The sequence below is a fragment of the Bos indicus x Bos taurus genome, chromosome X (assembly GCF_003369695.1).
Source record: "Bos indicus x Bos taurus breed Angus x Brahman F1 hybrid chromosome X, Bos_hybrid_MaternalHap_v2.0, whole genome shotgun sequence".
Classification (NCBI taxonomy): domain Eukaryota; kingdom Metazoa; phylum Chordata; class Mammalia; order Artiodactyla; family Bovidae; genus Bos; species Bos indicus x Bos taurus.
The window spans coordinates 67314353-67339859 of NC_040105.1; the positions used below are offsets into that span (position 1 = coordinate 67314353).

General features: G+C 36.9%; 1 long non-coding RNA gene across 4 annotated transcripts in view; it reads left to right on the forward strand.

Moving 5' to 3' along the window:
* Window positions 1-25507, forward strand: part of LOC113886777 — a 188225-nt gene that overhangs the window by 85972 nt on the left and 76746 nt on the right. For all 4 annotated transcript variants that reach the window (XR_003509558.1, XR_003509555.1, XR_003509556.1 and 1 more), the window contains one exon: window positions 7160-7278. This is a non-coding gene — a long non-coding RNA (uncharacterized LOC113886777). The remainder of the gene's footprint in view (window positions 1-7159; window positions 7279-25507) is intronic.

The window sequence follows — 25507 nt, forward strand, 5'->3', positions numbered from 1 at the left end:
AAAGTAATGTCTCTGCTTTTTAATATGCTGTCTAGGTTGGTCATAACTTTCCTTCCATGGAGTAAGCGTCTTTTAATTTCATGGTTGCAGTCACCATCTACAGTGATTTTGGAACCCCAAAAAATAAAGTCAGCCACTGTTTCCACTGTTTCCCCATCTATTTGCCATGAAGTGAGGGAACTGCATGCCATGATCTTAGTTTTCTGAATGTTGAGCTTTTAAGCCAACTTTTTCACTCTCCTCTTTCACTTTCATCAAGAGGCTTTTAAGTTCTTCACTTTCTGCCATAAGGGTGGTGTCATCTGCATATCTGAGGTTATTGATATTTCTTGAGGCAATCTTGATTCCAGCTTGTGCTTCCTCCAGTCCAGCATTTCTCATGATATACTCTGCATATAAGTTAAATAAGCAGGGTGACAATATACAGCTTTGATGAACTCCTTTTCCTATTTGGAACCAGTCTGTTGTTCCACGTCCAGTTCTAACTGTTTGTTCCTGACCTGCATACATGTTTCTCAAGAGGCAGGTCAGGTGGTCTGGTATTCCCATGTCTTTCAGAATTTTACACAGTTGATTATGATCCACACAGTCAAAGGCTTTGGCATAGTCAATAAAGCAGAAATAGATGTTTTTTCTGGAGCTCTCTTGCTTTTTCCATGATCCAGCGGATGTTGGCAATTTGATCTCTGGTTCCTTTGCCTTTTCTGAAACCAGTTTAACACAGTTCACGAATTGCTGAAGCCTGGCTTGGAGAATTTTGAACATTACTAGCGTGTGAGATGAGTGCAATTGTGCGGTAGTTTGAGCATTCTTTGGCATTACTTTTCTTTGGGATTGGAATGAAAACAGATCTTTTCCAGTCCTGTGGCCAGTGCTGAGTTTTCCAAATTTGCTGGCATATTGAGTGCAGCACTTTCACAGCATCATCTTCCAGGATTTGAAGTAGCTCAACTGGAATTCCATCACCTCCACTAGCTTTGTTTGTTATGATGCTTCCTAAGGCCCACTTGACTTCAGATTCCACAATGTCTGGCTCTCGGTGAGTGATCACACCATTGTGATTATCTGGGTCTTGAAGATTTTTTTTGTACAGTTCTTCTGTGTATTCTTGTCACCTTTTCTTAATATCATCTGCTTCTGTTAGGTGCCTACCATTTCTGCATCCCTAATGACTATACAGTGGAAGTGAGAAATAGATTTAAGGGACTAGATCTGACTGAGTACCTGATGAACTATGGACAGAGGTTTGTGACATTGTACAGGAGACAGGAATCAAGACCATCCCCATGAAAAAGAAATGCAAAAAAGCAAAATGGCTGTCTGCAGAGGCCTTACAAATAGCTCTGAAAAGAAGGGAAGTGAAAAACAAAGGAAACAAGGAAACTCTGAATGCAGAGTTTCAAAGAATAGCAAGGAGAGATAAGAAAGCCTTCCTCAGTGATCAATGCAAAGAAATAGAGGAAAACAATAGAATGGGAAAGACTAGAGATATCTTCAAGATAATTAGAGATATCAAGGGAACATTTTATGCAAAGATGGGCTCAATAAAGTGTGTGTATTAGTGTATATTTTAATCCCAAATTCCTAATTGATCCTTCTTTCTCCCTTTCCCCTTTGGTATCCTTAATAAGTTTTCTTTTCTGTGTGAATCTATTACTGTTTTAGAATAAGTTATTTTGTATAATTTTTTACATTCCACATATAAGCATTATATTTGTCTTTGTCTGGGTTTACTTAGTATGATCATCTCTAGGTCCATGCATGTTGTTGCAAATTTCATTATTTCATTTGTTTTTCTTTCTGTGTAGTATTCTATTCTATATATGTACCACATTATCTGTACATCTGTCCATGGAAACAAGCTGCGGTCATGTCTCGCTATTAAAAATACTGCTGCCAGGAACATTGGGTGAATATGTATCTTTTCAAATTAGAGTTATCTCTGGATATATGCCTAGGAGTGGGATCACTGAATAATATGGTGACTCTAATTTTTTAGTATTTTAAGAAAACACCATGCTGTTCTCCATAGTGGCTGCCCTAGTTTACATTTGCATCAGCAGTGTGCTAGGGTTCTCTTTTCTCCACATCCTTACCAATGTTTGTTATTTATAGACGTTTGATGATAGCCATTCTGAAAGGTGTGAGGTGATATCTCATTGTGGTTGTGATGTGTTGTAGTTTCAGCACATTGTGAAGCATTTTGTTGCACTTCCCTGATGATTTGCAATGTTGAGTATCCTTTCAGGTCTGTTGCTCGTCTGCATTTCTTCCTTGGAAAATGGTTGTTCAGTTCTTCCGCCCATTTTAAAATCAGGTTTTTCTGTGTTGAATTGTATGAACTGTTTATACTTCTAAGTATTAACTTCTTATGCATCATATAATTTGCAAATATTTTCTCCCAGTCTCTAGGTTGTCTTTTCATTTTATTAATAGTTTCCTTTGCTGTGTGAAAGCATTTTAATTTAATTAGATTCCGTTTGTTTATTTTTCCTTTTATTTCCTTCGATTTTGGATAGGAGATCCAGTAAACTATTCCTACTATTGATTTATTTCAGACCATTCTGCCTGTGTTTTCCATTAGGAGTTTTGTGGTTTCCACTCTTATGTTTAGGTCTTTGATCCATTTTGAGTTCATTTTTGTTATGTGCTGTTCAAGAATGTTCTAAGTTCATTCCTTCTTTATTTGGCTGCATTCAGTCTTAGTTGTGGCATGTGGGCTTTCTAGTTGTGGCTTGCGGGCTTCAGAGTACAGGAGCTCAGTAGTTGGGGTATGCAAGCTTAGTTACCCCTTGGCATGTGGGATCTTAGTTTTCCAACCATGGATTGAACCTGCATTGAAAGGCATATTCTTGACCATTGAACCACCATGAAAGTCCCTTATTTCATTCTTTTACTTGTAGCTCTCCAGTTTTTCCAGCATCACTTATTGAAGAGACTGTCTTCATTTTATGTTCTTGCCCCTTTTTGTTGTAGATTAATTGACCATAAGTGCATGGGTTTATTTCTATTTTGTTTTTTCTACTTGAAAAGTAGTTGATTTGCAATGTTGTGTTAGTTTTAGGTGTATAGCACAGTGATATGATTATACATAAGTATATGCATACATATGTATAACTGAATATATATATATTTTTAAGATTCCTTTTCCTTGTTGGATTTTACAATATATTGAATAGAGTTCCCTATGCTAAACAGTATGTGTTAGTCACTCAGTCGTGTCATCTAGCAGAAAACCTAAATGATCTTTGATTTGACAGCGTATTTTTGGTACAACACCAAAGGCCCAATTCATGAAATATATACTTGAAAAGCTGAATTTCATTAAACTTAAAAAGTTGTTGCTATATTCAAAATGGATAACCAACGTGAACCTACTGTATAGCATATGGAACTCTGCTTGATGTTATGTGGCAGCCTGGATGGGAGGGGAGTTTGAGAGAGAATGTATGCTAGTCGTTCAATCATGTCTAACACTTTGACCCTGTGGATTGTGGCCCACCAGGCTCCTCTGTCCATGGGATTTTCCAGGCAAGAATACTGGAGTGGGGTGCCATTCCCTTCTTCAGGGGATCTTCCCAACCTGGGAATCGAACCTGGGTCTCCTGCATTGCAGGCACACTCTTTACCATCTGAGACGCTAGGGAAGACTGAGGGAGAATGGATACATGTGTACCTATGGCTGAACCCTTTAGCTGTTTGCCTGAAACTATCACAGTATTGTTAATTGGGTATTTCCCAATAGAAAATAAAAAGTTAAAAAAAAAAATAAAAAAGTTGTGCTTTGCAAAAGATAATGTTAAGAGAATAGGAAGATCAGCCAGAGACTGGTAGAAAATATTTGCAAAAGAAACATCTGGTAAAAGACTATCATCCAGGTTGCACAAAAACTCTAATAAAAGTTCAATAGTAAGAATGCAATCTGATTAAATAGTAAACAGAAGAACTAACATTCATCTCACCAAAGAAAGTGTACAGGTGGGAAATATGTTATCAGGAAAATGCAAATAAACATAAAAAGCCATTGTACATGTATTAGAATGATGAAAATCAGAACACTTAAAAACTACATTCTGGTGAGGGCCTGGAGTAACAGGAATTGTACAATGCTGGTGGGAATGCACAGTAGTAAAGCCACTTTTGAAGATGGTTCAGTCATTTCTTACAAAAGTAAGCATACCGTTACCACACAATTCTCCAGTTGTGGTTACTGGTATTTACCCATACTGCTACTGCTGCTAAGTCACTTCAGTCGTGTCTGACTCTGTGCGACCCCATAGACGGCAGCCCACCAGGCTCCCCCGTCCCTGGGATTCTCCAGGCAAGAACAGTGGAGTGGGTTGCCATTTTCTTCTCCAGTGCATGAAAGTGAAACGTGAAAGTGAAGTCGCTCAGTCGTGTCCAACCCTCAGTGACCCCATGGACTGCAGCCCTCCAGGCTCCTCCGTCCATGGGATTTTGCAGGCAAGAGTACTGGAGTGGGGTGCCATTGCCTTCTCCAGTATTTACCCATAGGAGTTGTAAAATTATGTCCCCACAAACACTTTCTCATATCTACTTTTAGCAGCTTAATTCATTAATGACCAAATTTGGAAGTATTTAAGACGTCTGTCAATAGGAGAAACAATGCAAGTAGAATAAACAATTTATTGAAAGAATTATACAGTGAGCATTATCTCTCTACCTGATTTTTAAAGTTTATTTTATTGAAGTATAGTTGTTTACAGTGATTGAGGTTTACAGCAAAGTGATTTAATTATGTGTGTATTTATGGTTTTTTTTAAATTGTTTTCCTTTATTGGTTATTACAAGATATTGAATATAGTTCCCTGTGCTATATAGTAGTAGACTGTTGATAATTTTATATATAGTAGTTTGTTTTTGTTAATCCCAGATTTACAATTAATCCTTTCCTCCTTTCCCTTTTGGTAACCATAACTTAGTTTTCTCTTTTTTTAATTGGAGGAAAACTGCTTTACAATTTTGTGTTTATTTCCATAATGTAGTTTTCTGAGTCTATTACTGTTTTGCAAATAAGGTAATTTGTATCATCTTTAAAAAAGATTCCACATGTAAGTGATATCATATGATATTTATCTTTCTTTGTCTGACCTCACTTAGTAAATGTTGTTGCAAATGGCATTATTTCATTTTTTGTGGTTCACTAATATTCCATATATATGTGTGTGTATATATATATGTGTATATATATGTGTGTGTATATACATATACACACATATATATATATATGCCACATCTTCTTTATCCATTCATGTATTGGTGGACATTTAGTTTGGTTCCATGTCTTATCTATTTTAAATAGTGCCGTTATGAACATTGGTGTACATGTATCTTTTCGAATTATAGTTTATGTTTTTTTTGACTGTGTGCCCAGGTGTGGATTGCTGGATCATAAGAAACCTCCATATAGTTTTCCATGGGGGCAATACCAATTTCATTCCCAGCAACAGTTCTCTACCTGATTTTACATCATTAAACTGTTATCATTTATCAAGTCTGCATGGTTTTGCTGGAGGAAAAAAGACGTATATCAATGAAAGAAAAAAAAAAGAACCCAGAAATTGATTTTCAGAAATATACTCAGCCTGTTTTTGACTAATGTCTAAAATCAATTTACTGGATGAAAGACAGTTTTTTAAAAAATTTTATTTATTTTTTAATTGAAGGATAATTGCATGAATCAGTCTTTTTTATATTAGTTTCTGGATCAATTAAACAGGCATAAATTTTAAAAGCGAACTTTGACCTAAACCTCACATTTGCCCAGATTAACTCAAAATGGATCATGGATTTAAATGTAAAATGCCCAAATGTATAAAACATTTAGGCTTAACTATAGGACAAAATTTGTTTGACTTAGCACTTGGCAAATTGTTCTTATGATGACAGTCAAAAAAATATTCATTTAACAAAATGAATTGATAAATGGATGACTCTAAAATTGTATAGTTTTGCTCTGCCTAAGTCCATATGAAGAAAATGGAAAGATAATTTGTATTCTCAGAGCAAATATCCACGAACCACTAATGTGTCACTGGGCATGTTCCTATTTATATATTCAATACTCAACCATGGAAATGCAAACCATATAATTAGAAATTGGGCAAAATGCACATAGGAACATTTTACTGATGTATCACCAAGGACATGGAAAGGTATTGAAAATTGCTAACAATTAGAGAAATGCAAATTAATAGCAGGATGGGATACCATCATTTACTTGATAGAAGAGATAAAATACATAACATTGACCATATGAAATCCTGAGGTAGATGTGAAAAAACTGAAACTCTCATACATTCTTAATGGGTGAATCAAATAAAATTTATATCCATTTTTCAAAGCATTTTTTAAGCTTGGCTAGTTTTCTTTTTTTCTAGTGTTTTATTTTTAAAAAATTTTATATTGAAGTATAGTTGATTTACAATGCTGTACAGCAAAATGATTCAGTTATATATACATGCCTTTTTAAAAATATTTTTTTCCATTATGGTTGAATATAGTTCTCCTTGCTATACAGTAGGACCTTTTTGTTTTTTTATTCTGTATATAATAGTCTTCATCTGTTAACCCTAACCTTCCACTCTATGCCTCGCCTAAACCCTCACCCTTGGCAACCATTCTATTTTCTGTGTCCATGAATTTGTTTTTGTTTCATAGATAGATTAATCTGTGTCCTATTTTAGATTCCACATATAGATATCATATGGTGTTTGTCTTTGTTGGACTTATTCACTTAGTCTGATAGTCTGTAGTTGCATCCATGTTGCTGTGAATGCAGTATTTCATTGTTTTTCATGGCTGAGTTTTATTCCATTGTGTATGTGTACCATACCATCTTTATCCTTTTATCTGTCAGTGTACCTTTAGGTTGTTTACATGTCTTTGCTATTGTGACTAGTGCTGCCATGAACATTTATGCATGTATCTTTTTAATTATAATTTTCTCTGGATATATGCCCAAGAGTGGTACTGCTGGGTCATATGGTATTTCTACTTTTACTTTTTTGAAGAATCTCCATACTATATTGCACAGTGAGTGCACCTTACATTCCCACCAACAGTATAGGAGGTTTCCATTTTCTCCATACACTCTGCAGCAGTTGTAATTTGTAGACTTTTTTTTTTCCCCTTTTAGATGTTTTCTGTTTTGTTTTGGCTGCTCTACACAGCCTGTGGAGTTTTGTTCTCCAACCAGAGATCGAACCCCATGATCCCTGCAATCAAAATGTGAAATCTTAACCACTGGACTACCAGGTAAGTTCCTATGTCCTTGTTATTTGTTTTTTTGTTGTTGTTGTTGCTAATCTTTTTGTTTTATATTGGGATTTAGCTGATAAACAGTGTTGTGATAGTTTCAGGTGAACAGCCAAAGGGACTCAGCCATAGATATGTATGTATCCACCCTTCCCCAAACTCTTCTTCCATCAAGGCTGTCATGTAACAGGGGGAATGGATAGTTTGGGAATTTGGAATGGATATGTACACACTGCTGTACTTAAAATGGGTAACCAACAAAGACCTAGTGTATAGCACAGGCAAGTAGACTTTTTAATGGTGGCCATTCTTACCAGTGTGAGGTGGTACCTCATTGTAGTTTTGATTTGCATTTCTCTAATACATAGTGATGATAAGCACTTTTTCATGTGCCTATTTGCCATCTCTATGTCTTCTTTGGAGGCTTATTTATTTAGGTCTTCTCCCTGTTTTTGGATTGGGTTGTCTGTTTTCGTTGTTGTTAAGTTGTGTTTGCTGTTTCTATATTTCGAAAATGAAGCCCTAGTCATTCGCGTCTCTTGCAAGTATTTTCCCCATTCTGTAGATTGTCTTTTTTGTTTTGTTTATGTTTTGTTTGAGTGTGCAAAAGCTTGTAAGTTTGATTAGGAACCATTTTCATTTTCTCTGTGACTGCAACCATGCAGCTTGTGTGATCTTAGTTTCCTGACCTGGGATTGACCTCATACCCTGAGCAGTGAAAGTACAGAGGCCTAACCATTGGACCACTAGGGAATTCCTCCATTTATTTTTCTTCCCTGTGGTTTTTCTTCTTCTTCTTCTTCTTCTTTTTTTAATGGATTCCTTTGCTGTGCAATAGCTTGTAAGTTTGATTCAGTTCAGTTCAGTCACTCAGTCGTGTCCAACTCTTTGTGACCCCATGGACTGCAGCACGCCAGGCCTCCCTGTCTATCACCAACTCCTGGAGCTCACTCAAACTCATGTCCATTGAGTCAGTGATGCCATCCAGCCATCTCATCCTCTGTCGTCCCCTTCTCCTCCCGCCTTCAATCTTTCCCAGCATCAGGGGCTTTTCCACTGAGTCAGTTCTTCGCATCAGGTGCCCAAAGTATTGGAGTTTCAGCTTCATCATCAGTCCTTCCAATAAATATTTAGGACTGATTTCCTTTAGGATGGACTGGTTGGATCTCCTTGCAGTTCAAGGGACTCTCAAGAGTCTTCTCCAACACCACAGTTCAAAACCATCAATTCTTCGGCACTCAGCTTTCTTTATAGTCCAACTCTCACATCCATACATGACTACTGGAAAAACCATAGCTTTGACTAGACGGACCTTTGTTGGCAAAGTAATGTCTCTGTTTTTTAATATGCTGTCTAGGTTGGTCATAACTTTTCTTCCAAGGAGAAAGCGTCTTTTAATTTCATGGCTGCAGTCACCATCTACAGTGATTTTGGAACCCCAAAAAATAAAGTCAGCCACTGTTTCCACTGTTTCCCCATCTATTTGCCAAGAAGTGAAGGGACTGGATGTATGATCTTAGTTTTCTGAATCGAGTTTTAAGCCAACTTTTTCACTCTCCTCTTTCACTTTCATCAAGAGTCTCTTTATTTTCTTCAGTTTCTGCCATAAGGGTGGTATCATCTGCATATCTGAGGTTATTGATATGTCTCCTGGCAATCTTGATTCCAGCTTGTGCTTCATTGAGCCCAGCGTTTTTCATGATGTACTCTGCATATAAGTTAAATAATCAGGGTGACAATACACAGCCTTGACATACTCCTTTCCTGATTTGGAACCAGTCTTTTGTTCCATGTCTGGTTCTTACTGTTGCTTCTTGACCTGCATACATATTTCTCAGGAGGCAGGTTAGGTGGTCTGGTATTCCCATCTCTTGAAGAATTTTCCACTGTTTCTTGTGATCCACACAGTCAAAGGCTTTGGCATAGTCAATAAAGCAGAAATAGATGTTTTTGTGGAACACTCTTGCTTTTTTATGATCCAACAAATGTTGGCAATTTGATATCTGGTTCCTCTGCTTTTTCTAAGTCCAACTTGAACATCTGGAAGTTCACGGTTCACATAATGTTGAAGCCTGGCTTGGAGAATTTTGAGCATTACTTTGCTAGCATGTGAGATGAATACAATTGTGTGGTAGTTTGAGCATTCTTTGGCATTGTCTTTCTTTGGGATTGGAATGAAAACTGAGCTTTTCCAGTCCTGTGGCCACTGGAGTTTTCCAAATTTGCTGACATATTGAGTGTAGCACTTTCACAGCATCATCTTTCAGGATTTGAAATAGTTCAACTGGAATTCCATCACCTCCACTAGCTATGTTGATAGTGATGCTTCCTAAGGCCCACTTAACATCACATTCCACGATGTCTGGTTCTAGGTGAGTGATCGCACCATCGTGGTTATCTGGGTCATGAAGATCTTTTTGTATAGTTCTTCTGGGCATTCTTGCCACCTCTTCTTAATATCTTCTGCTTCTGTTAGGTCCATGCCATTTCTGTTCTTTATTGTGCCCATATTTGCATGAAATGTTCCCTTGGTATCTCTAATTTTCTTGAAGAAATGTCTAGTCTTTCCTAGTAAGTTTGATTAAGTTCCCTTTTTTTTTTCCTAGTAAGTTTGATTAGGTTCCTTTTTTTGTTTGTTTGTTTTTCTTGGGAGATTCTCCTAAGCAAACATTGGTATGATTTATGTCTGACAATGTTTTGCCTATGGTGTCTTTGAGGACTTTTATAATGTCCTGCCTTATGTTTAAGTCTTTAAGCCCTTTTGACTTTATTTTTGGGTGTGGAGAGGGTGTGTTCCGACTTCATTGATTTACATGAGGCTGTTCAACTTTCCCAGCACCACTTAATGAAGAGAGTTTTTCCCATTTTATTACATGAGGCTGTTCAACTTTCCCAGCACCACTTAATGAAGAGAGTTTTTCCCATTTTATATTCTTGCCTCCTTTGTCAAAGATTAATTGGTAATAGGTATGTGGATTTATTAAAGGCTCTCTATTCTGTTCCCTTGGTCTGTATGTCTGTTCGTATGTATGGCGAATCCATATGTCAGGCAAATTTCGTATGTCAGGCAATTCTTTACCACTAACACCACTTAATTTCTTACTGATTTTCTGTGTGGATCATCTGTCTGTTAGTGTAAGTTGGGTATTAAAGTCCCCTACTATTATTGTGTTACAGTTAATTTCCCCTTTTGTGAGTTTTAGTATTATGTTTTGAGATGCTCTTCTTTGCATCAGTATTCAGAATTTTTATGTCTTCTTTTTGAATTGATCTGTTCATCATTATGTGGTGTCATTTTTGGTCTCTTGTAATATTCTTCATTGTGCAGTCTGTTTTCTCTTATTTTAGAATTGCTCCTTTGGCTTTCTTCTGATTTCCATTAGCATTGAATGTTTTTTCTATCCCCTCACTTTGTCTGTGTCTCTTGAAGACAGCATATATACAGGTCTTGTTTTTGTATCCATTCAGCCAGTCTGTGACTTTTGGATGGAGCATTTAATCTATTTACATTTTAAGTAAAAAACTTTAAATATTTATTAATAAATAATATTTATTAATAAATATTAAATTTTTGTTAATTGTTAATTAACAAAATTGTTAATTTTTCTCAATTGTTTTGGATTTGGTTGTTTCTGTAGGTCTTTTTTTCTCTTGTGTTTTCTGCCTAGAGAGGTACCTTTAGCATTTGTTGTAAAGCTGTTTTGTTGGTGCTGAGTTCTCTTAAATTTTGCTTATCTGTAAGGCTTTTCATTTCTTCATTGATTTTGAATTAGATCCTTGCTGGATAGAGTAAACTTGATTGTAGGTTTTCCTTTTCAGTACTTTAAATATATCCTGTCACTCCCTTCTGGCCTGCAGAGTTTCTCCTGAAAGATTTGCTCTCAACATTATGAGGATTCCCTTGTATGTTACTTATGTTACTTGTTGCTTTTCCCTTGCAGTTTTGAATATGTTTTCTTTGTGTTCAATTTTTGTTGGTGTGATTAATATGTATTTCAGTGTGTTTCTCCTTGGGTTTATTCTGTAAGGGTCTCTCAGCGCTTCTTAGACTTGATTGACTATTTCTTTTCCCATCTTAGGGAAGTTTTTGACTATAATCTTTTCAAATGTTTTCTCAGACCCTTTCTCTCTTGATTCTTCTTCTGAGACCCCAATAATTAGAATGTTGTTGCATTAAATATTGTTCCAGAGGTATCTGAGACTATCCTCAATTCTTTTCATTCTGTTTTCTTTATTCTGCTCTTAAGCAGTTTTTCCCACCATTCTGTCTTCCAGCTTACTTATCCATTCTTCTGCCTCAGTTATTCTGGTATTGATTTCTTCTAGAATGTTTTTAGTTCTAGTAATTGAGTTGTTCATTACTGTTTGCTTATTTCTCATTTCTTCTGGGTCCTTGTTAAACGGTTCTTTCATTTTCTCCATTCTGTTTTTGTGATTTTGAATCATCTTTACTATCATTACTCTGAATTCTTTTTCAGGTAGTTTGTTTATTTCGTCTTTCTTTATTTGGTCTTGTGGGGTTTTACCTTATTCCTTTACTGCATGATATTTCTGTGTATTTTCATTTTGTCTGAGTTACTGTGTTTGAATTCTCCTTTCTTCAGACTATAGGTTCATATTTTTTCTTACTTTTGATCTCTGCTTCTGGTGGGTTAGGTTCATCGAGTTGCTTTTGTAGGCTTTGTGTTGGGAGGTACTTGTTCCTAAGTTCTGGTGGGTGGAGGTGAGTTTTTTCCCCCCTCTGATGGGTAGGACTTTGTGAGGTGGTGAATATTGGTTTTATATTGCTGTCTTGTTTGTTGTTTGTGTGAGGTGTCCAGCCCTGGGTGCTGCAGGCAGTTTTGTGGTTCCAGGTCTTTTATTCAGATGGAAGCCTTTGTGGAAATTCTCATGATGAATAATCTCTGAGGTTAGGATTACTCTGGCACTAGCATCCTGAACTGCGCGCTCCAACTCCAGACGGTCAGGCCTGACTTATGGTCAGGGTACCAAGGCTGCATGAGCCATTTGTTATATCAATAAAGGGGATTAAAACAAATGAACAATAAACCCAGTACAAGAAACAGAAAATGAATCCTAGACAAATGGTAAAAGCAAAATCAGACAAACAAAAATAAAAAGAAAGGAACATAATGCACACAGATATATACATAGAAACAAAGAAAAAAGACCAAAGAAGACAAAAGTACAAGAGAGTGACCCAGAGAACAAAAGAAACTAAACATGATATCAACCAATTAAAACAAAACTGAAACACAAAACAGAACATGAAACGAAAGCCAAGTGCCAAGTGAGGAATAAAGCAAGTAAAACAAAACACATAAACAAAAATGGTGAAAAAATGAAAAAGCAAAGTTAAGTAGAAGTATATAAAAAAGATCCATATATATTAAAGAAAAGCTACAACAAATAGAGAACACCCCCAAATACATAGAACAGCAGAAGGCCAAAGTAGACAGAAAAATATATTAAGGAAATTAAAGTGTGATTAGAAAAAAAATTCCCAAGAGCCTAAGTAGAAATAATCATAATAAAAACAATCACAACAACAAAGAATAATGAAGGGAGTAAAAATGAAAGAAAAAGAAATCTAGAATCAATAACAATGAATCCAAACAAAAAATAATAATAAATGTTTTCCTAGGGTCTCAACTGTTAGTGTCCTTGTCCCCTTTGTGAGCCACAGCCCATCTCTGCCTCCTTAGGAAGACCTTCAGTGGTGAGGAGGGCTGGTCTCTGGACCTGCTGTGGTTCCTGTGGTTACAGCTCGGACTCTAATCTGACCCTACTCCCATGTGTGCTTGCCTCCAATGTCCATAGGTGACAGAGCTAGAATGTTTTCTTTTGTGGAAACACTCATTATCTTTTTATATATTCTTCAGACACAGAGTCTACACAGTTGATTGTGTGGATTTAGTCTGCAGCTTGTGCAGCTGATGGAAAAGTTTTCGATTTTCTACCTTAGACTCTCTGCTTCTGGAGCTCAATTATAGTTTTATTCCCACCTCTACACATGGTCTATTCATAGGAGTTTCCTCTGGATGCTGCTGTGGAAAACTTGAGTTGACCCAGTGAGTTCTGGGTGTAAAGGTTGCAGAGCTGCTTGGATTGTAGGGACCCCAGTGGCATCGGAAGCACAGGGAAGTTGGTGGTCACAGGTGCAGGAGGTATGGCTCTGTTAGGATTCTTTTCTAGCCTCTGGCAACTGGTGCTCAAAGAGCTTCCCTGGCTGGTCCTTGTCTATTGCTCAGTGCATCAGGCACTCAAGGGCCACCTTTTTTAGCATCTTTCTCTTGGGCTTCCCTTGTGGCTCAGCTGGTAAAGAATCTTCCTGCAATGCAGGGAACCTGGGTTCAATCCCTGGGTTGGGAAGATCCCCTGGAGAAGGGAAAGACTACCAACTCCAGTATTCTGGCCTAGAAAAATTCCATGGACTATACAGTCCATGGGGTCAAAAAGTCAGCTGCGATTGACTTTCACTTTCACTATTGGTCAGCTGCTGGTTGTGGTGTGTAGAGGGAGAGAGGCTACAGTGGTAGCTCCACCCATTGTGTGACTCAGAGTGGCTGCCCAGCTTTCCTTCAAAGGCATTCCTGCTTTTCTGTGAATTTGACCTTTCTATGAATTTGTCTATTTCTTCTAGGTTGTCTGTTTTATTGGCATATAGTTTCTTGTCGTATTCTCTTATGATCCTTTGTATTTCTGTGGTGTCAGTTGTAGCTTCTCCTTTTCCTTTTTTATTTTATTGATTTGAGTCGTCTCCTTTTTTCTTGATGAGTCTGGCTAAAGATTTATCAATTTTATCTTCTCAAAAAACTAGCTTTTGTTTTTCATTGATTTTGCTATTGTTTTCTTCATTTCCATTTCATTTATTTCTGCTATAAATTGTCTGCTTTTGCTAAATTTCAATTTTGTTTGTTCTTTTTTGTTGTTGTTGCTTTAGGTATAAGGTTAAGCTATTTATTTGAGATTTTTCTTGTTTGCCGAGGTACAATTATATTGCTATAAACTTCCCTCTTAGAACTTTTGCTGCATCCCATAGGTTTTGCGTCATTATGTTTTTGTTGTCATTCATCTCTGGTATTTTTGATTTCCTCTTTTATTTCTTCAGTGAGCCATTGGTCATTTAGAAACATACTGTTTACCCTCCATGTGGTTGTGTTTTTTACGTCCCCCTCCCCATAATTGATTTCTAATTTCATAGCATTGTGGTTCGAAAAGCTACTTAATATGATTTCCTTTTCTTAAGTTACTGATGCTTGATTTGTGGCCCAGGTTGTAATCCCTGGAGAATGTCCCATGTTTACTTGAGAAGAAAGTGTATTCTGCTTTTGGATGGAATGTCCTATAAGTCACAGGATTTATATCACAGTTAAATCTATAAGGTCTGATGTGTCATTTAAGGCTCGTGTTTCGTATAGAAACACAAAAAAAGCTTAGTTTTCAGTGTAGATGATGTGTACATTGGTGTTAGTGAGGGTAAGCAAACCTTTTTAAAATCAATTAATTTGATAAGCTACCTTCTATAATCTCAAAGAAAAAAAGAGATGATAAAATTATCAATATCATGAATAAAATAAGTGACATTATTACAACTTGTAAAGACATTTAAAGATATTAAGACACCAACTAGTATAACCTCCCTCAGAATATATAATTTGAACAAACCCATATTTATGAATCAATTAAAATTTGTTTTTAAATAATCTTTCAACTTGTAAATTTTGGTGGAGGAAATCAATCACCCAGCATTACTAGTTAGTAGAGAAATACAAATCAAAACTATAGTGAGAGGTATATGACCTCACACTAGTCAGAATAGCTGTCATAAAATCTATAAACAATAGATGCTGGGGAGCTTGTGGAGAAAAGCTCCCTACTGTTGGTGGGAATGTAAATTTGTATAGCTACTATGTAGAATAGTATGGAAGTTTCTTAAGAAGCTAAAAATAGAGCTACCATATGACCCAGCAATCCCACTCCTTGGCATATATCTGGAGAAAACCATAATTCTAAAGGATACATGTACCCTAGTGTTTATTACAACACTATTTACAATAGCCACGAAATGAAAGCAACCTAAATGTCCATCAGCAGGGGAGTAGATAAAGAAGAAGTGGTACATATATACAATGGAACATTACTCAGCTGTAAAAAAAGGAATGAAGTATTGGCATTTGCGGAGACCTAGAGATTGTCAGTTAGAGTGAAGTAAATCAGAAAGAGAAAGACAAATATTGTATAATATCACTTATATGTGAAATCTAGAAAAATGGTACAGATGAACTTATTTTCGTAGCAGAAGTAAGAGTCACAGATGTAGAAAACTGACATGTTTTACAGGGTGGGAAATGGTGAGGGGGTGGTCTGGGATGAATTGGGAAATTGGGATTGACATATATACACTACTAAATGTAAAATAGATAACTAATGTGAACCTAGAGTATTGCACAGAAAACTCTACTCGGAGTTCTGTGGTGACGTAAATGGGAAGGAAATCTAAAAACAGTCAATTAATTGAGAAACATACTTTATGGATTTGAAGACTCGCCAATAGTAAGGATGCCAATTTTTATCTGTAGAATTAACAGTATTCCAAACTTGATCCAAGCAGTTAGTACACTGTCTACCTACTAAATAATTTCAGTTATTTTTGTATGATTGACTGTTGAAATAAATGACCAAAAAATACATTACAAATAACCTTTTTGTAGAACTTATTCTTCAACTTGAGGCTCCTCTGAACATCAGTTTTCCATTAGTCAAATTAATTTAATAACTGTGAGATCTTAATTTTTTAAAATGATTCAGTGCAAGGTATCGTATAGATATAAAACATATTTAATTGAACTCACTATGATGACATAATGACATAATCCTATATTTTCAAACATTTTATAAATGATATTCTGTTATACATTTTCTTATTTGGTTCCCCCAAACTTTCATTTTTCTCCATATTCCTTTTATTGGCATATTTTTTAAAATGTAGAAAGAACGAGATATAGTATTATGAAGTTGACTACTGTGAGGATTAGTTTTATATGTTGTTGAAAAATTTAAACTACTGTGTAATTTTGCTTCCTCAGTATCCATTTTGTATGGTTCAGTCGCTTACAAGGGCTTGAACTGACACCAGCCTCTCCCAGGAATACATGTCATATGTAACAATTGTCTATGTATGTACTCAACCGCTCAGTTGTGTCTGACTCGTTGCAACCCCATGAACTGTGGCCTGCCAGGCTCCTCTGTACATGGGATTTCCCAGGCAAGAATATTGGAGTGGGTTGCCATTTTCTACTCTAGGGGATCTTTCTGACCCAGGGATTGAGCCCATCTCTTATGGGCTTATATCTTATATCTCTTACAATGGCAGATGTCTCTACCACTTGGCCACCTGGGAAGCCCATATAACAAAAGAGGCACAAGTTTATATGTGTGTGTGCATGTATGTATGTGTATATATATATATATATATATATATATATACACACACATGTATATAAAATTGATGGTAGTTGGGTATCTTCTTAAACCAGGCTTCTCTGTCCATGGGGATTCTCCAGGCAAGAATACTGGAGTGGGTTGCCATGCCCTTCTCCAGGGGATCTTTCCAACCCAGGCATCAAACCTAGGTCTCCCGCATTGCAGGTGGATTCTTTACCGTCTGAACCACCAGGGAAGCCCTGGGAGATATCATGTGTAAGTAACAGCCCCTCTTATTCAATTTTTTAAAAAAAATAAGTTGTAGCAGACAAACCATAAGGTAACCCCTAATGATTTCTTGTCTACTAGTGTTCATGTCTTTGTTTACTCCACTCCCCTTGTATGCACACAGTACCTTGACTTCTAACCAATAGCAAATTGTAAACAATGGCAAAGGTAATGGAATGTCATTGGCTCGATTAGGTTATATTATATGATCCAAAATCACTTCTATGATTATATCATGTTATATAAAGCTGTCGTATCAGACTGCAGGAAGAATCTCATTACTGTTTTTGAAAATGTAAGCAAGTATGTTGGGGAGACACATGGGAAACAGGTACTGTCTGCACCAGTCTCCTGCTGGCAGCCAGCAAAATGTTCTGGAACTTTGGTTATATAGCCACAAGAACGTGAATTCTGTCAACAACCTGAATGAACTTGGAAGTATATTCTTTCCTAACTATTCCTTTATATGAGAATACAGCCTAGCCAACACGTTGATTACAGTCTAGTTGATTACTCTTAAGTGGAGGCAGCTAAGGTGTTCCAGATCTTCGGCACACAGATAACATGATCAAAGACGTGTGTGTTATTTAAAGCTTTTACGTTCATGGTAATTTTTGTCAGGAATAGAAAACAAATACAAGATTTAAAGTGAAACTTGGTTGGTTGTCTGTAAATAACCTATCTTTCAAGTATTTTTCCAAGGTCAGAGTTTAATCCTTAATTTATTTAACCTATAGAGAACCCAAGGAAGAATCCCTGTGACCTAAAATGGAAAAAGGTTATTTTGTATTGAATGACATTTTTTATTAAACAACTTACCAAGATTGTCTACATACGAAGTGGTAGGGTATGCTGTTATATAAATAAGCCGAAGTTAGTCCCAGTACATTGGCCCTACATTTTTTCCTTCACAGCAGGCCAGAATATCTAGCATGAAAGCCCACCAGTGTTTAACTCAGTTATTAACACATGTTACGAATAATACATTTTACACAGTTGCTTTAAGTGTGCCCTTATTAGCATATTTTTTAGCCTTTTAGGGCTTGCCTGATTTGTATCCTTTGAAAAACTGCACTTACAAATCTGTTGGCCACAAATACGGTAAACCCTGGTAGTATGAATGAAGCCCGAGCCACTAATGCCCTTCAGAGCTCTCTGAACCAGATGCCCCATCTTGCTGTTGAGTGATACCTTCTCGACAATAAGTCCCTTCTCCTGTTCCCCTTTTTTTCTAGGAGTTCTTTTGCCCTCTTATCCTTCTGATTGATGGGCCTCTGGAAGGTCTCATGCTCTGAATAACTTCCACATACCCCATCGTTCATACAAGTCTATTAAAGTAGCATGCAAATAAAGCTCACTGTATGTTACTGCCACCTTGTGGTCACATATTTTTCCTCAAGCTCAGAAACCCCCTCCAGCTCAGAGTTTCATGCTAGAAATTGACACTCAGCTTATAAATGTCTCCTTTTCTGTAGAGGTCATTTCAGAGTTTTAACAGAGAAGCTGGCTATATCTTGAATCCTTCTGAATACTCTTTGACCAGTTCTACAAATATCTTTTTTTGGTTACCATTGGAAAGGATTATCATCTAGTGTATTTTTCAGAATTGCTTTTAAAATTTTAATACTTTTATTTTCAATACAAGTATGTTTATTAGATATCTACTGTTGTATAAAAAATTGCCCCAGTGGTCCAGCGATTAGGACTCCACACTTTCATTGCCAGGGGTCTGGGTTCAGTCAGGGGTCAGGGTACTAAGATCCTGCAAAGCGTCTGGAGCGACCAAAAAGAAAAAGAAAACATTGCCCCAAAATATGATGGCTTAAAACAACAAACATTAATTTCCTTGCAGTTTGTAGGTGTGAGAACTTTGCATGTAGTTTAGATAATAGTTCTGCCACAGCAGTTCTGAGAATATTGGAGCCAGGAAGTCTGATGAGATTGGAATCATCTGAAGGTTTGACTGGGTTGTAGGATTCACTTTTAATTGCTGAGTCACATTGCTTTTGGTAGGAATACTTCATTCCTTCTATGTGGGCATCAGTGCAGCAGTTAGATTTTTTCAGAGTGAATAATCCAAGAGAGAGATCAAGGAAGAAACGTGCAATATCTTGTGATACAATCCTCCTGAGTCGTGTACCATCACTTCTGTTTTGCAGCCACCTCCTGTTGCAGACTTCTCAGGTGGCTTTAAAAAAAAAAAAAAAACCCAACCATCTGCCAGTGCAGGAGATAGCATAGACTTGGGTTCAATCCCTAGGTTGGGAAGATCTACTGGAAAAGGATGTGGCAAGCCACTCTAATATTCTTGTCTGGAGAACCCATGGACAGAGGAGTCTGATGGCCTATAGTCCATAGGGTTGCAAAGAGGCAGACACAACTCAGCAACTGAGCACGCAATGCACCTGTTGCTATGGCAGTGAGAAAAGTGTTGGGAGGATCTGTTTGAAACACTGTGTGATGTTAATCATGTTTGTGTGAGCAGTTTGTCTCAAGCAAATTATGTATCATAGTAAAAAGTGATTTTTCCTTGTTTTTGTGTATTTTTCATATTAGTGCAATACTGTAAACCTTGTATTACTGTAACATCATGGTACTGATTTGAAAGGCCACTAATGATGCTGGAAGTGCTCCCAAGAAGCAGGGAAAAGTTGTGATATTACAAGAATGACATTACATATACCTGCCATTTCAAGATAAATCCAGTATAAAAATCCATTGGAAAAAAAAAAAGGAAATTTGGAAAGTCATTGCTGTGGCTAACAACAAACCTAGAAACCTTGCACTTTTTGTGAAATGACGGTTTTTTGTTTTTTTTTTTTCTTTTAATCTCATATTGAAAATGCAGTTTCTGTGTAGGTACAGGGTATAAGTAAGTCACCACCTATAGACTCTATATTCAGAATAAAGCAATGTCAGTATATGGCAAAGTGAAGGAAAGGTTGAAGGCCCACAAAGTATGGTTTGATCATTTTAGAAAAAGGTTAACCTTTAAAAATGTCAAGATAACAAGAGAAGCAACTTCTACCATTGAGAAGACTGCAGACAAGTCCCCAGATACCATTAAGAAAATCACTGAGGAGAAAGGATAACTTCTTGAGCAGGTTTTTAAAATATAGACAGAAGTGCCCTATCCTGAGGGGAAAATACCACAAGGGACTTTTATTAGTAATGAATAGAAGCAAACATCAGGATTGAAGGAAGAAAAGGATAGGATAAACTCTTCTGTTTTGTGCAAATGGATTTGAGTTTATGAACAGGACTGCCTTCACCTGTAGAGCTGCTAACTCCTCAGCCTTGACAGGAGAGGATAAATACCATCTGCCATTCTTTTGGTTGTACAGGAAGAAGGCCTGGATGAAAACCCTTTTTTGTGGATTGGTTCCATTAATACTTTGTCCCTGAAGTCAAGAAATACTTTGCCAGTAAGGGACTGCCTTCTAGGGTTCTTCTGATATTGGACAATGCCCCTGGTCGTCCAGAACCCCAAGAGTTCAATATTCAAGGCATCAAAGTGATTTATGCCCCAAACACAATGTCTCTAATTCAGCCTGTCAGAGAGTCATAAGAACCTGTAAAGCTCATTGCACACACAGTACTATATGGAAAAGTTTGCCAGTGCTATGGAAGAGATCCACAATAGAGTGTCGTGAAAGTCTAGAAGAATTACACCATTGGAGATGTCATCATTGTTATAGAAAAAGCCATTAAGCCCCAACCAGTAAGTTTCTGATGGAGAAAACTGTGTGCAGATATTGTACATGACTTCACAGGATTTATTACAGAGCCAGTCAAATAAATCATGAAATGGATTGTGGATATGACAAAAATAAATAAATAATGGGAAGGGGTGAGTGTTTAAAGAGGTGGATCCTGAAGAAACTCAAGACACCACACCAGAGAATTACAGAGAACAACTTGATGGAGATGAGTTTTTCTGAACCAGTACCAGACGACAGGAAGAAGACTTAGTAGCAGTGCCAGAAAACAAATTGACATTGGACAATCTAGCAGAGTGTCCCATTATGTGATTACTTTTGACTTCTTTTATAACATGCACTCATCTCACACGCTAGTAAAGTAATGCTTAAAATTCTCCAAGCCAGGCTTCAGCAATACGTGAATGGTGAAATTCCAGATGTTCAAGTTGGACTTAGAAAAAGCAGAGGAACCAGAGACCAAATTGCCAACATCTGCTGGATTCTCGAAAAAGCAAGAGAGTTCCAGAAAAAGATCTATTTCTGCTTTATTGACTATGCCAAAGCCTTTGACTGTATGGATCACAAGAAACAGTGGAAAATTCTTCAAGAGATGGGAATACCAGACCACCTGACCTGCCTCCTGAGAAATCTGTATGCAGGTTAGGAAGCAACTAGAACTGGACATGGAACAACAGACTGGTTCCAAATAGGAAAAGGAGTACATCATGGCTGTATATTGTCACCCTGCTTATTTAACTTATATGCAGAGTACATGATGAGAAACGCTGGGCTGGAGGAAGCACAAGCTGGAATCAAGATTGCTGGAAGAAATATCAATAACCTCAGATATGCAGATGACACCACCCTTATGGCAGAAAGCGAAGAAGAACTAAAGAGCCTCTTGATGAAAGTGAAAGAGGAGAGTGAAAAAGTTGGCTTAAAGCTCAGCATTCAGAAAACTAAGATCATGGCATACGGTTCCATCACTTCATGGCAAATAGATGGGGAGACAGTGGAAACAGTGGATGACTGTATTTTTCTGGGCTCCAGAATCACTGCAGATGGTGATTGCAACCATGAAATTAAAAGACGCTTATTCCTTAGAAGGAAAGTTATGACCAACCTAGACAGCATATTAAAAAGCAGAGACATTACTTTGCCAACAAGGGTCCGTCTAGTCAAGGCTATAGTTTTTCCAGTGGTCATGTATGGATGTGAGAGTTGGACTGTGAAGAAAGCTGAGTGCCGAAGAATTGATGCTTTTGAACTGTGGTGTTGGAGAAGACTCTTGAGAGTCCCTTGGATTGCAAGGATATCCAACCAGTCCATCCTAAAGAAGATCAATCCTGGGTGTTCATTGGAAGGACTGATGTTGAAGCTGAAACTCCAATACTTTGGCCACCTGATGCAAAGAGCTGACTCATTGGAAAAGACCTTGATGCTGGGAGAGATTGAGGGTGGGAGGAGAAGGGGACGACAGAGGATGAGATGGTTGGATGGTATCACCGACTCGTTGGACATGGGTTTGGGTGGACTCTGGGAGTTGGTGATGGACAGGGAGGCCTGGTGTGCTGCGGTTCATGGTCTCGAAAAGATTCAGACACGACTGAGCGACTGAACTGACTGAACTGATAACATGGCCCCTTCCACGATACAGGTGCTGAAACTAAACAGTGGAAGAAAGATTTGTACCATATAGAAACAGTTTTATAGAAATGAAAAGGTAAAAAATTTAGACAGAAATTATGATGTATTTCTGTAAAGTTACCTGTAAAGTGCCTACCTCTCCTGCCTCCCCTTCTGCCTCCTCCATGTTCTGCCTTTGCCATTCCTGATACGGCAGGAACAGCTCCTCCTTTTCCTCCTCAGTCTACTCTATATATAAATGATGAGGATGAAGAGTTTATGATGATCTATCTCCACAGTGATAGTAAGTAATCATAATTCTCTATAGAAACTTAACTGTTGTGTGTCTATTAGAGTCTTCAAATGAATATCTAATAAACTTACAGCAAAAACTATATGAAACCTTTTTTGTCATCATCCCATAAGTATTCATTATATAGAACATCCTATACAAGATTTGTATTGACCTGGATAACCTATCCTTACATAGGCATAATGTGAATGACACTTAATACAAAATTAATAATTGGTTAGTTTCCTTAGTTTTATAACTTTACTTCCAAAGAAATACATTGTATTACAGTATACTTCGGAGAAGGCAATGGCACCCCACTCCAGTACTCTTGCCTAGAAAATCCCATGGATGGAGGAGCCTGGAAGGCTGCAGTCCATGGGGTCCCTGAGGGTCGGACATGACTGAGCGACTTCTCTTTCACTTTTCACTTTCATGCATTGGAGAAGGAAATGGCAACCCACTCCAGTGTTCTTGCCTGGAGAATCCCAGGGACGGGGGAACCTGGTGGGCTGCCGTCTATGGGGTTGCACAGAGTTGGACACGACTGAAGTGACTTAGCAGCAACAGTATACTTATATCTCTCTTATAATTGAAGAAACTGTATCAGCTTATCATCACAGATGGTATCTTTTTAAGAGTGTAATAATTTTCTAATACTGTATTATTAGTATGACTGTAATATTGTATGCTATAAAATTTTTATAACATTTCATTCATTAGTATATAGTCTTATATCGATAACACTAGGCTAACATAAAGCACTCATATTGTTGCTTCTGTTATCAATGTATCATTATACTTGTAAATATGAATTTTATTTTTTTACATTATTTAATTTTTGATGTCTAATGTTAACAATATGTATTACATCTGTAGTGTTTTGTATCATATAAGACAATATTGATGTGGGTACTGACAGAATTCATCTTGTAAACAGATATTGTTAACTTAAGATATCAATTAATACAGTACTGTAAATGCATTTTCCTTATGATTTTCATAATGAGATTTTTTTTCTCTAGCTTACTTTATGGTAATAATATAGTATATTATATATATGGCATACAAATATATGTTAATTGACTGTTTATGTTATCAGTACCATTTCTGGTCAACAGTTGGCTAGTAGTAAAGCTTTTAGGGAGTCAAAACTTATATGCAGGTATTTGACTGCATGAAGGTTTGGTGCCCTAGCCTGCACATTGTTCAAGAGTCAGCTGTATTTGTAATAATGAGACATCTATAAAAAATAAATTTGTAAAATCAAAGGAATATTGAAATAATTATATAGGTATGCATATAACTACTCTGTCTCTTCCCTCCCCCTAATACACACTCATGCCCTTATACAGTTTTGCTGCTGCTGCTGCTGCTAAGTCGCTTCAGTCGTGTCCGACTCTGTGCAACCCCAGAGACAGCAGCCCACCAGGCTCCCTGTCCCTGGGATTCTCCAGGCAAGAACACTGGAGTGGGTTGCCATTTCCTTCTCCAATGCATGCAAGTGAAAAGAGAAAGTGAAGTCGCTCAGTCATTTCCGACTCTTAGCGACCCCATGGACTGCAGCCCACCAGGCTCCTCCGTCCATGGGATTTTCCAGGCAAGGGTACTGGAGTGGGGTGCCATTGCCTTCTCCAGTTTTGCTAGTATATTTTTAGTAGCTTTTTCAAAATTATTATTTTAAAGTCAACAAACTGTGGGATAATAGATTTAATTTGTGGGGAAAAATAGCACGCTTGGTTTAAATTTTAAAAACATGAAATTATTTACTTAAGTGGTATGCTGGTTGTAGCTTAGTTAGGCAATTGAGTAACTTGGTCATTCTAATGTTTTTCCATTCCAGTTCCAGTTAAAAAGTTTGGACATTAATAGAAGGCTAGTTATAAGTCTAGTTATAAGTAGCAGCTTAGCACATATATTAGTAACGTGGTTAGTAAACTCATGGAAAGATTGTGGAATCTGAAGAAACACAGTCATTTAGCTATACAGAGTAGTGTTTTATCTTTTCCTTTCTCTAAGAATCTTAGCTTTGAGCCATTCCTGAAGAAAAGTTTAATCACATTCCAGCAAGTCTCTACATCTTTGACATCCACCTCCACTGCTAAGCTCTGTGGACCTGGTCTTATATTTGGTTCAGTTTCTGTAGCATCTTTATTAAGGCTATAAAAAGGAGATTGAATATTTACAAATCCATCCAAATATTATTATTATTATTGAGAAAATAAAAGTAGACTAAAATTCAAGGACAGAATCCTATAGTCGAGAACCATGCATATTAATGTCTACAAAATAAAAGAACCACAGGTAGATTCAAATGACTGTTGAGAGGAACTGGGGAAAATATAAAAATAATACAATGTGGTTTAGTAAGAAAGAAAAAACATTATTAAGAAAGCTTAAGTTAACTAAGTGAAGTAAATTAGGAAGAGGAAAACAAATATCGTACGATATTGTTTATATATGAAATCTTAAATACGACACAAATGAACACATTTACAAAACAGAAATAAACTCACAGATAGAGAACAGACTTGTGGTTGTCAAGGGGGAGGGAAGGGGATAAAAGAGGGAAGATTCAGGAGTTTAGGATTAGTAAATGCAAACTATTATATATAGGATGTGTAAACAAGTTTCTACTGTATGGCACAGTGAACTATATTCAATATCCTGTGATAAAATGTAATAGAAAAAATATAATAATATATGTATAACTGAGTTTCTTTGCTATACAGCAGAAATTAACACATTGTAAATTAACTATACTTATTAAACTTATAAAACTTATGAAAAAAGAATGCTCGTATTAAAAGGCTACCATTTAAAATAAATTTGAGAATTATTTTTCTTACATTAAAAAAAAAAAAAAAAACAGTCCCTATATGATCTTCTATATGCA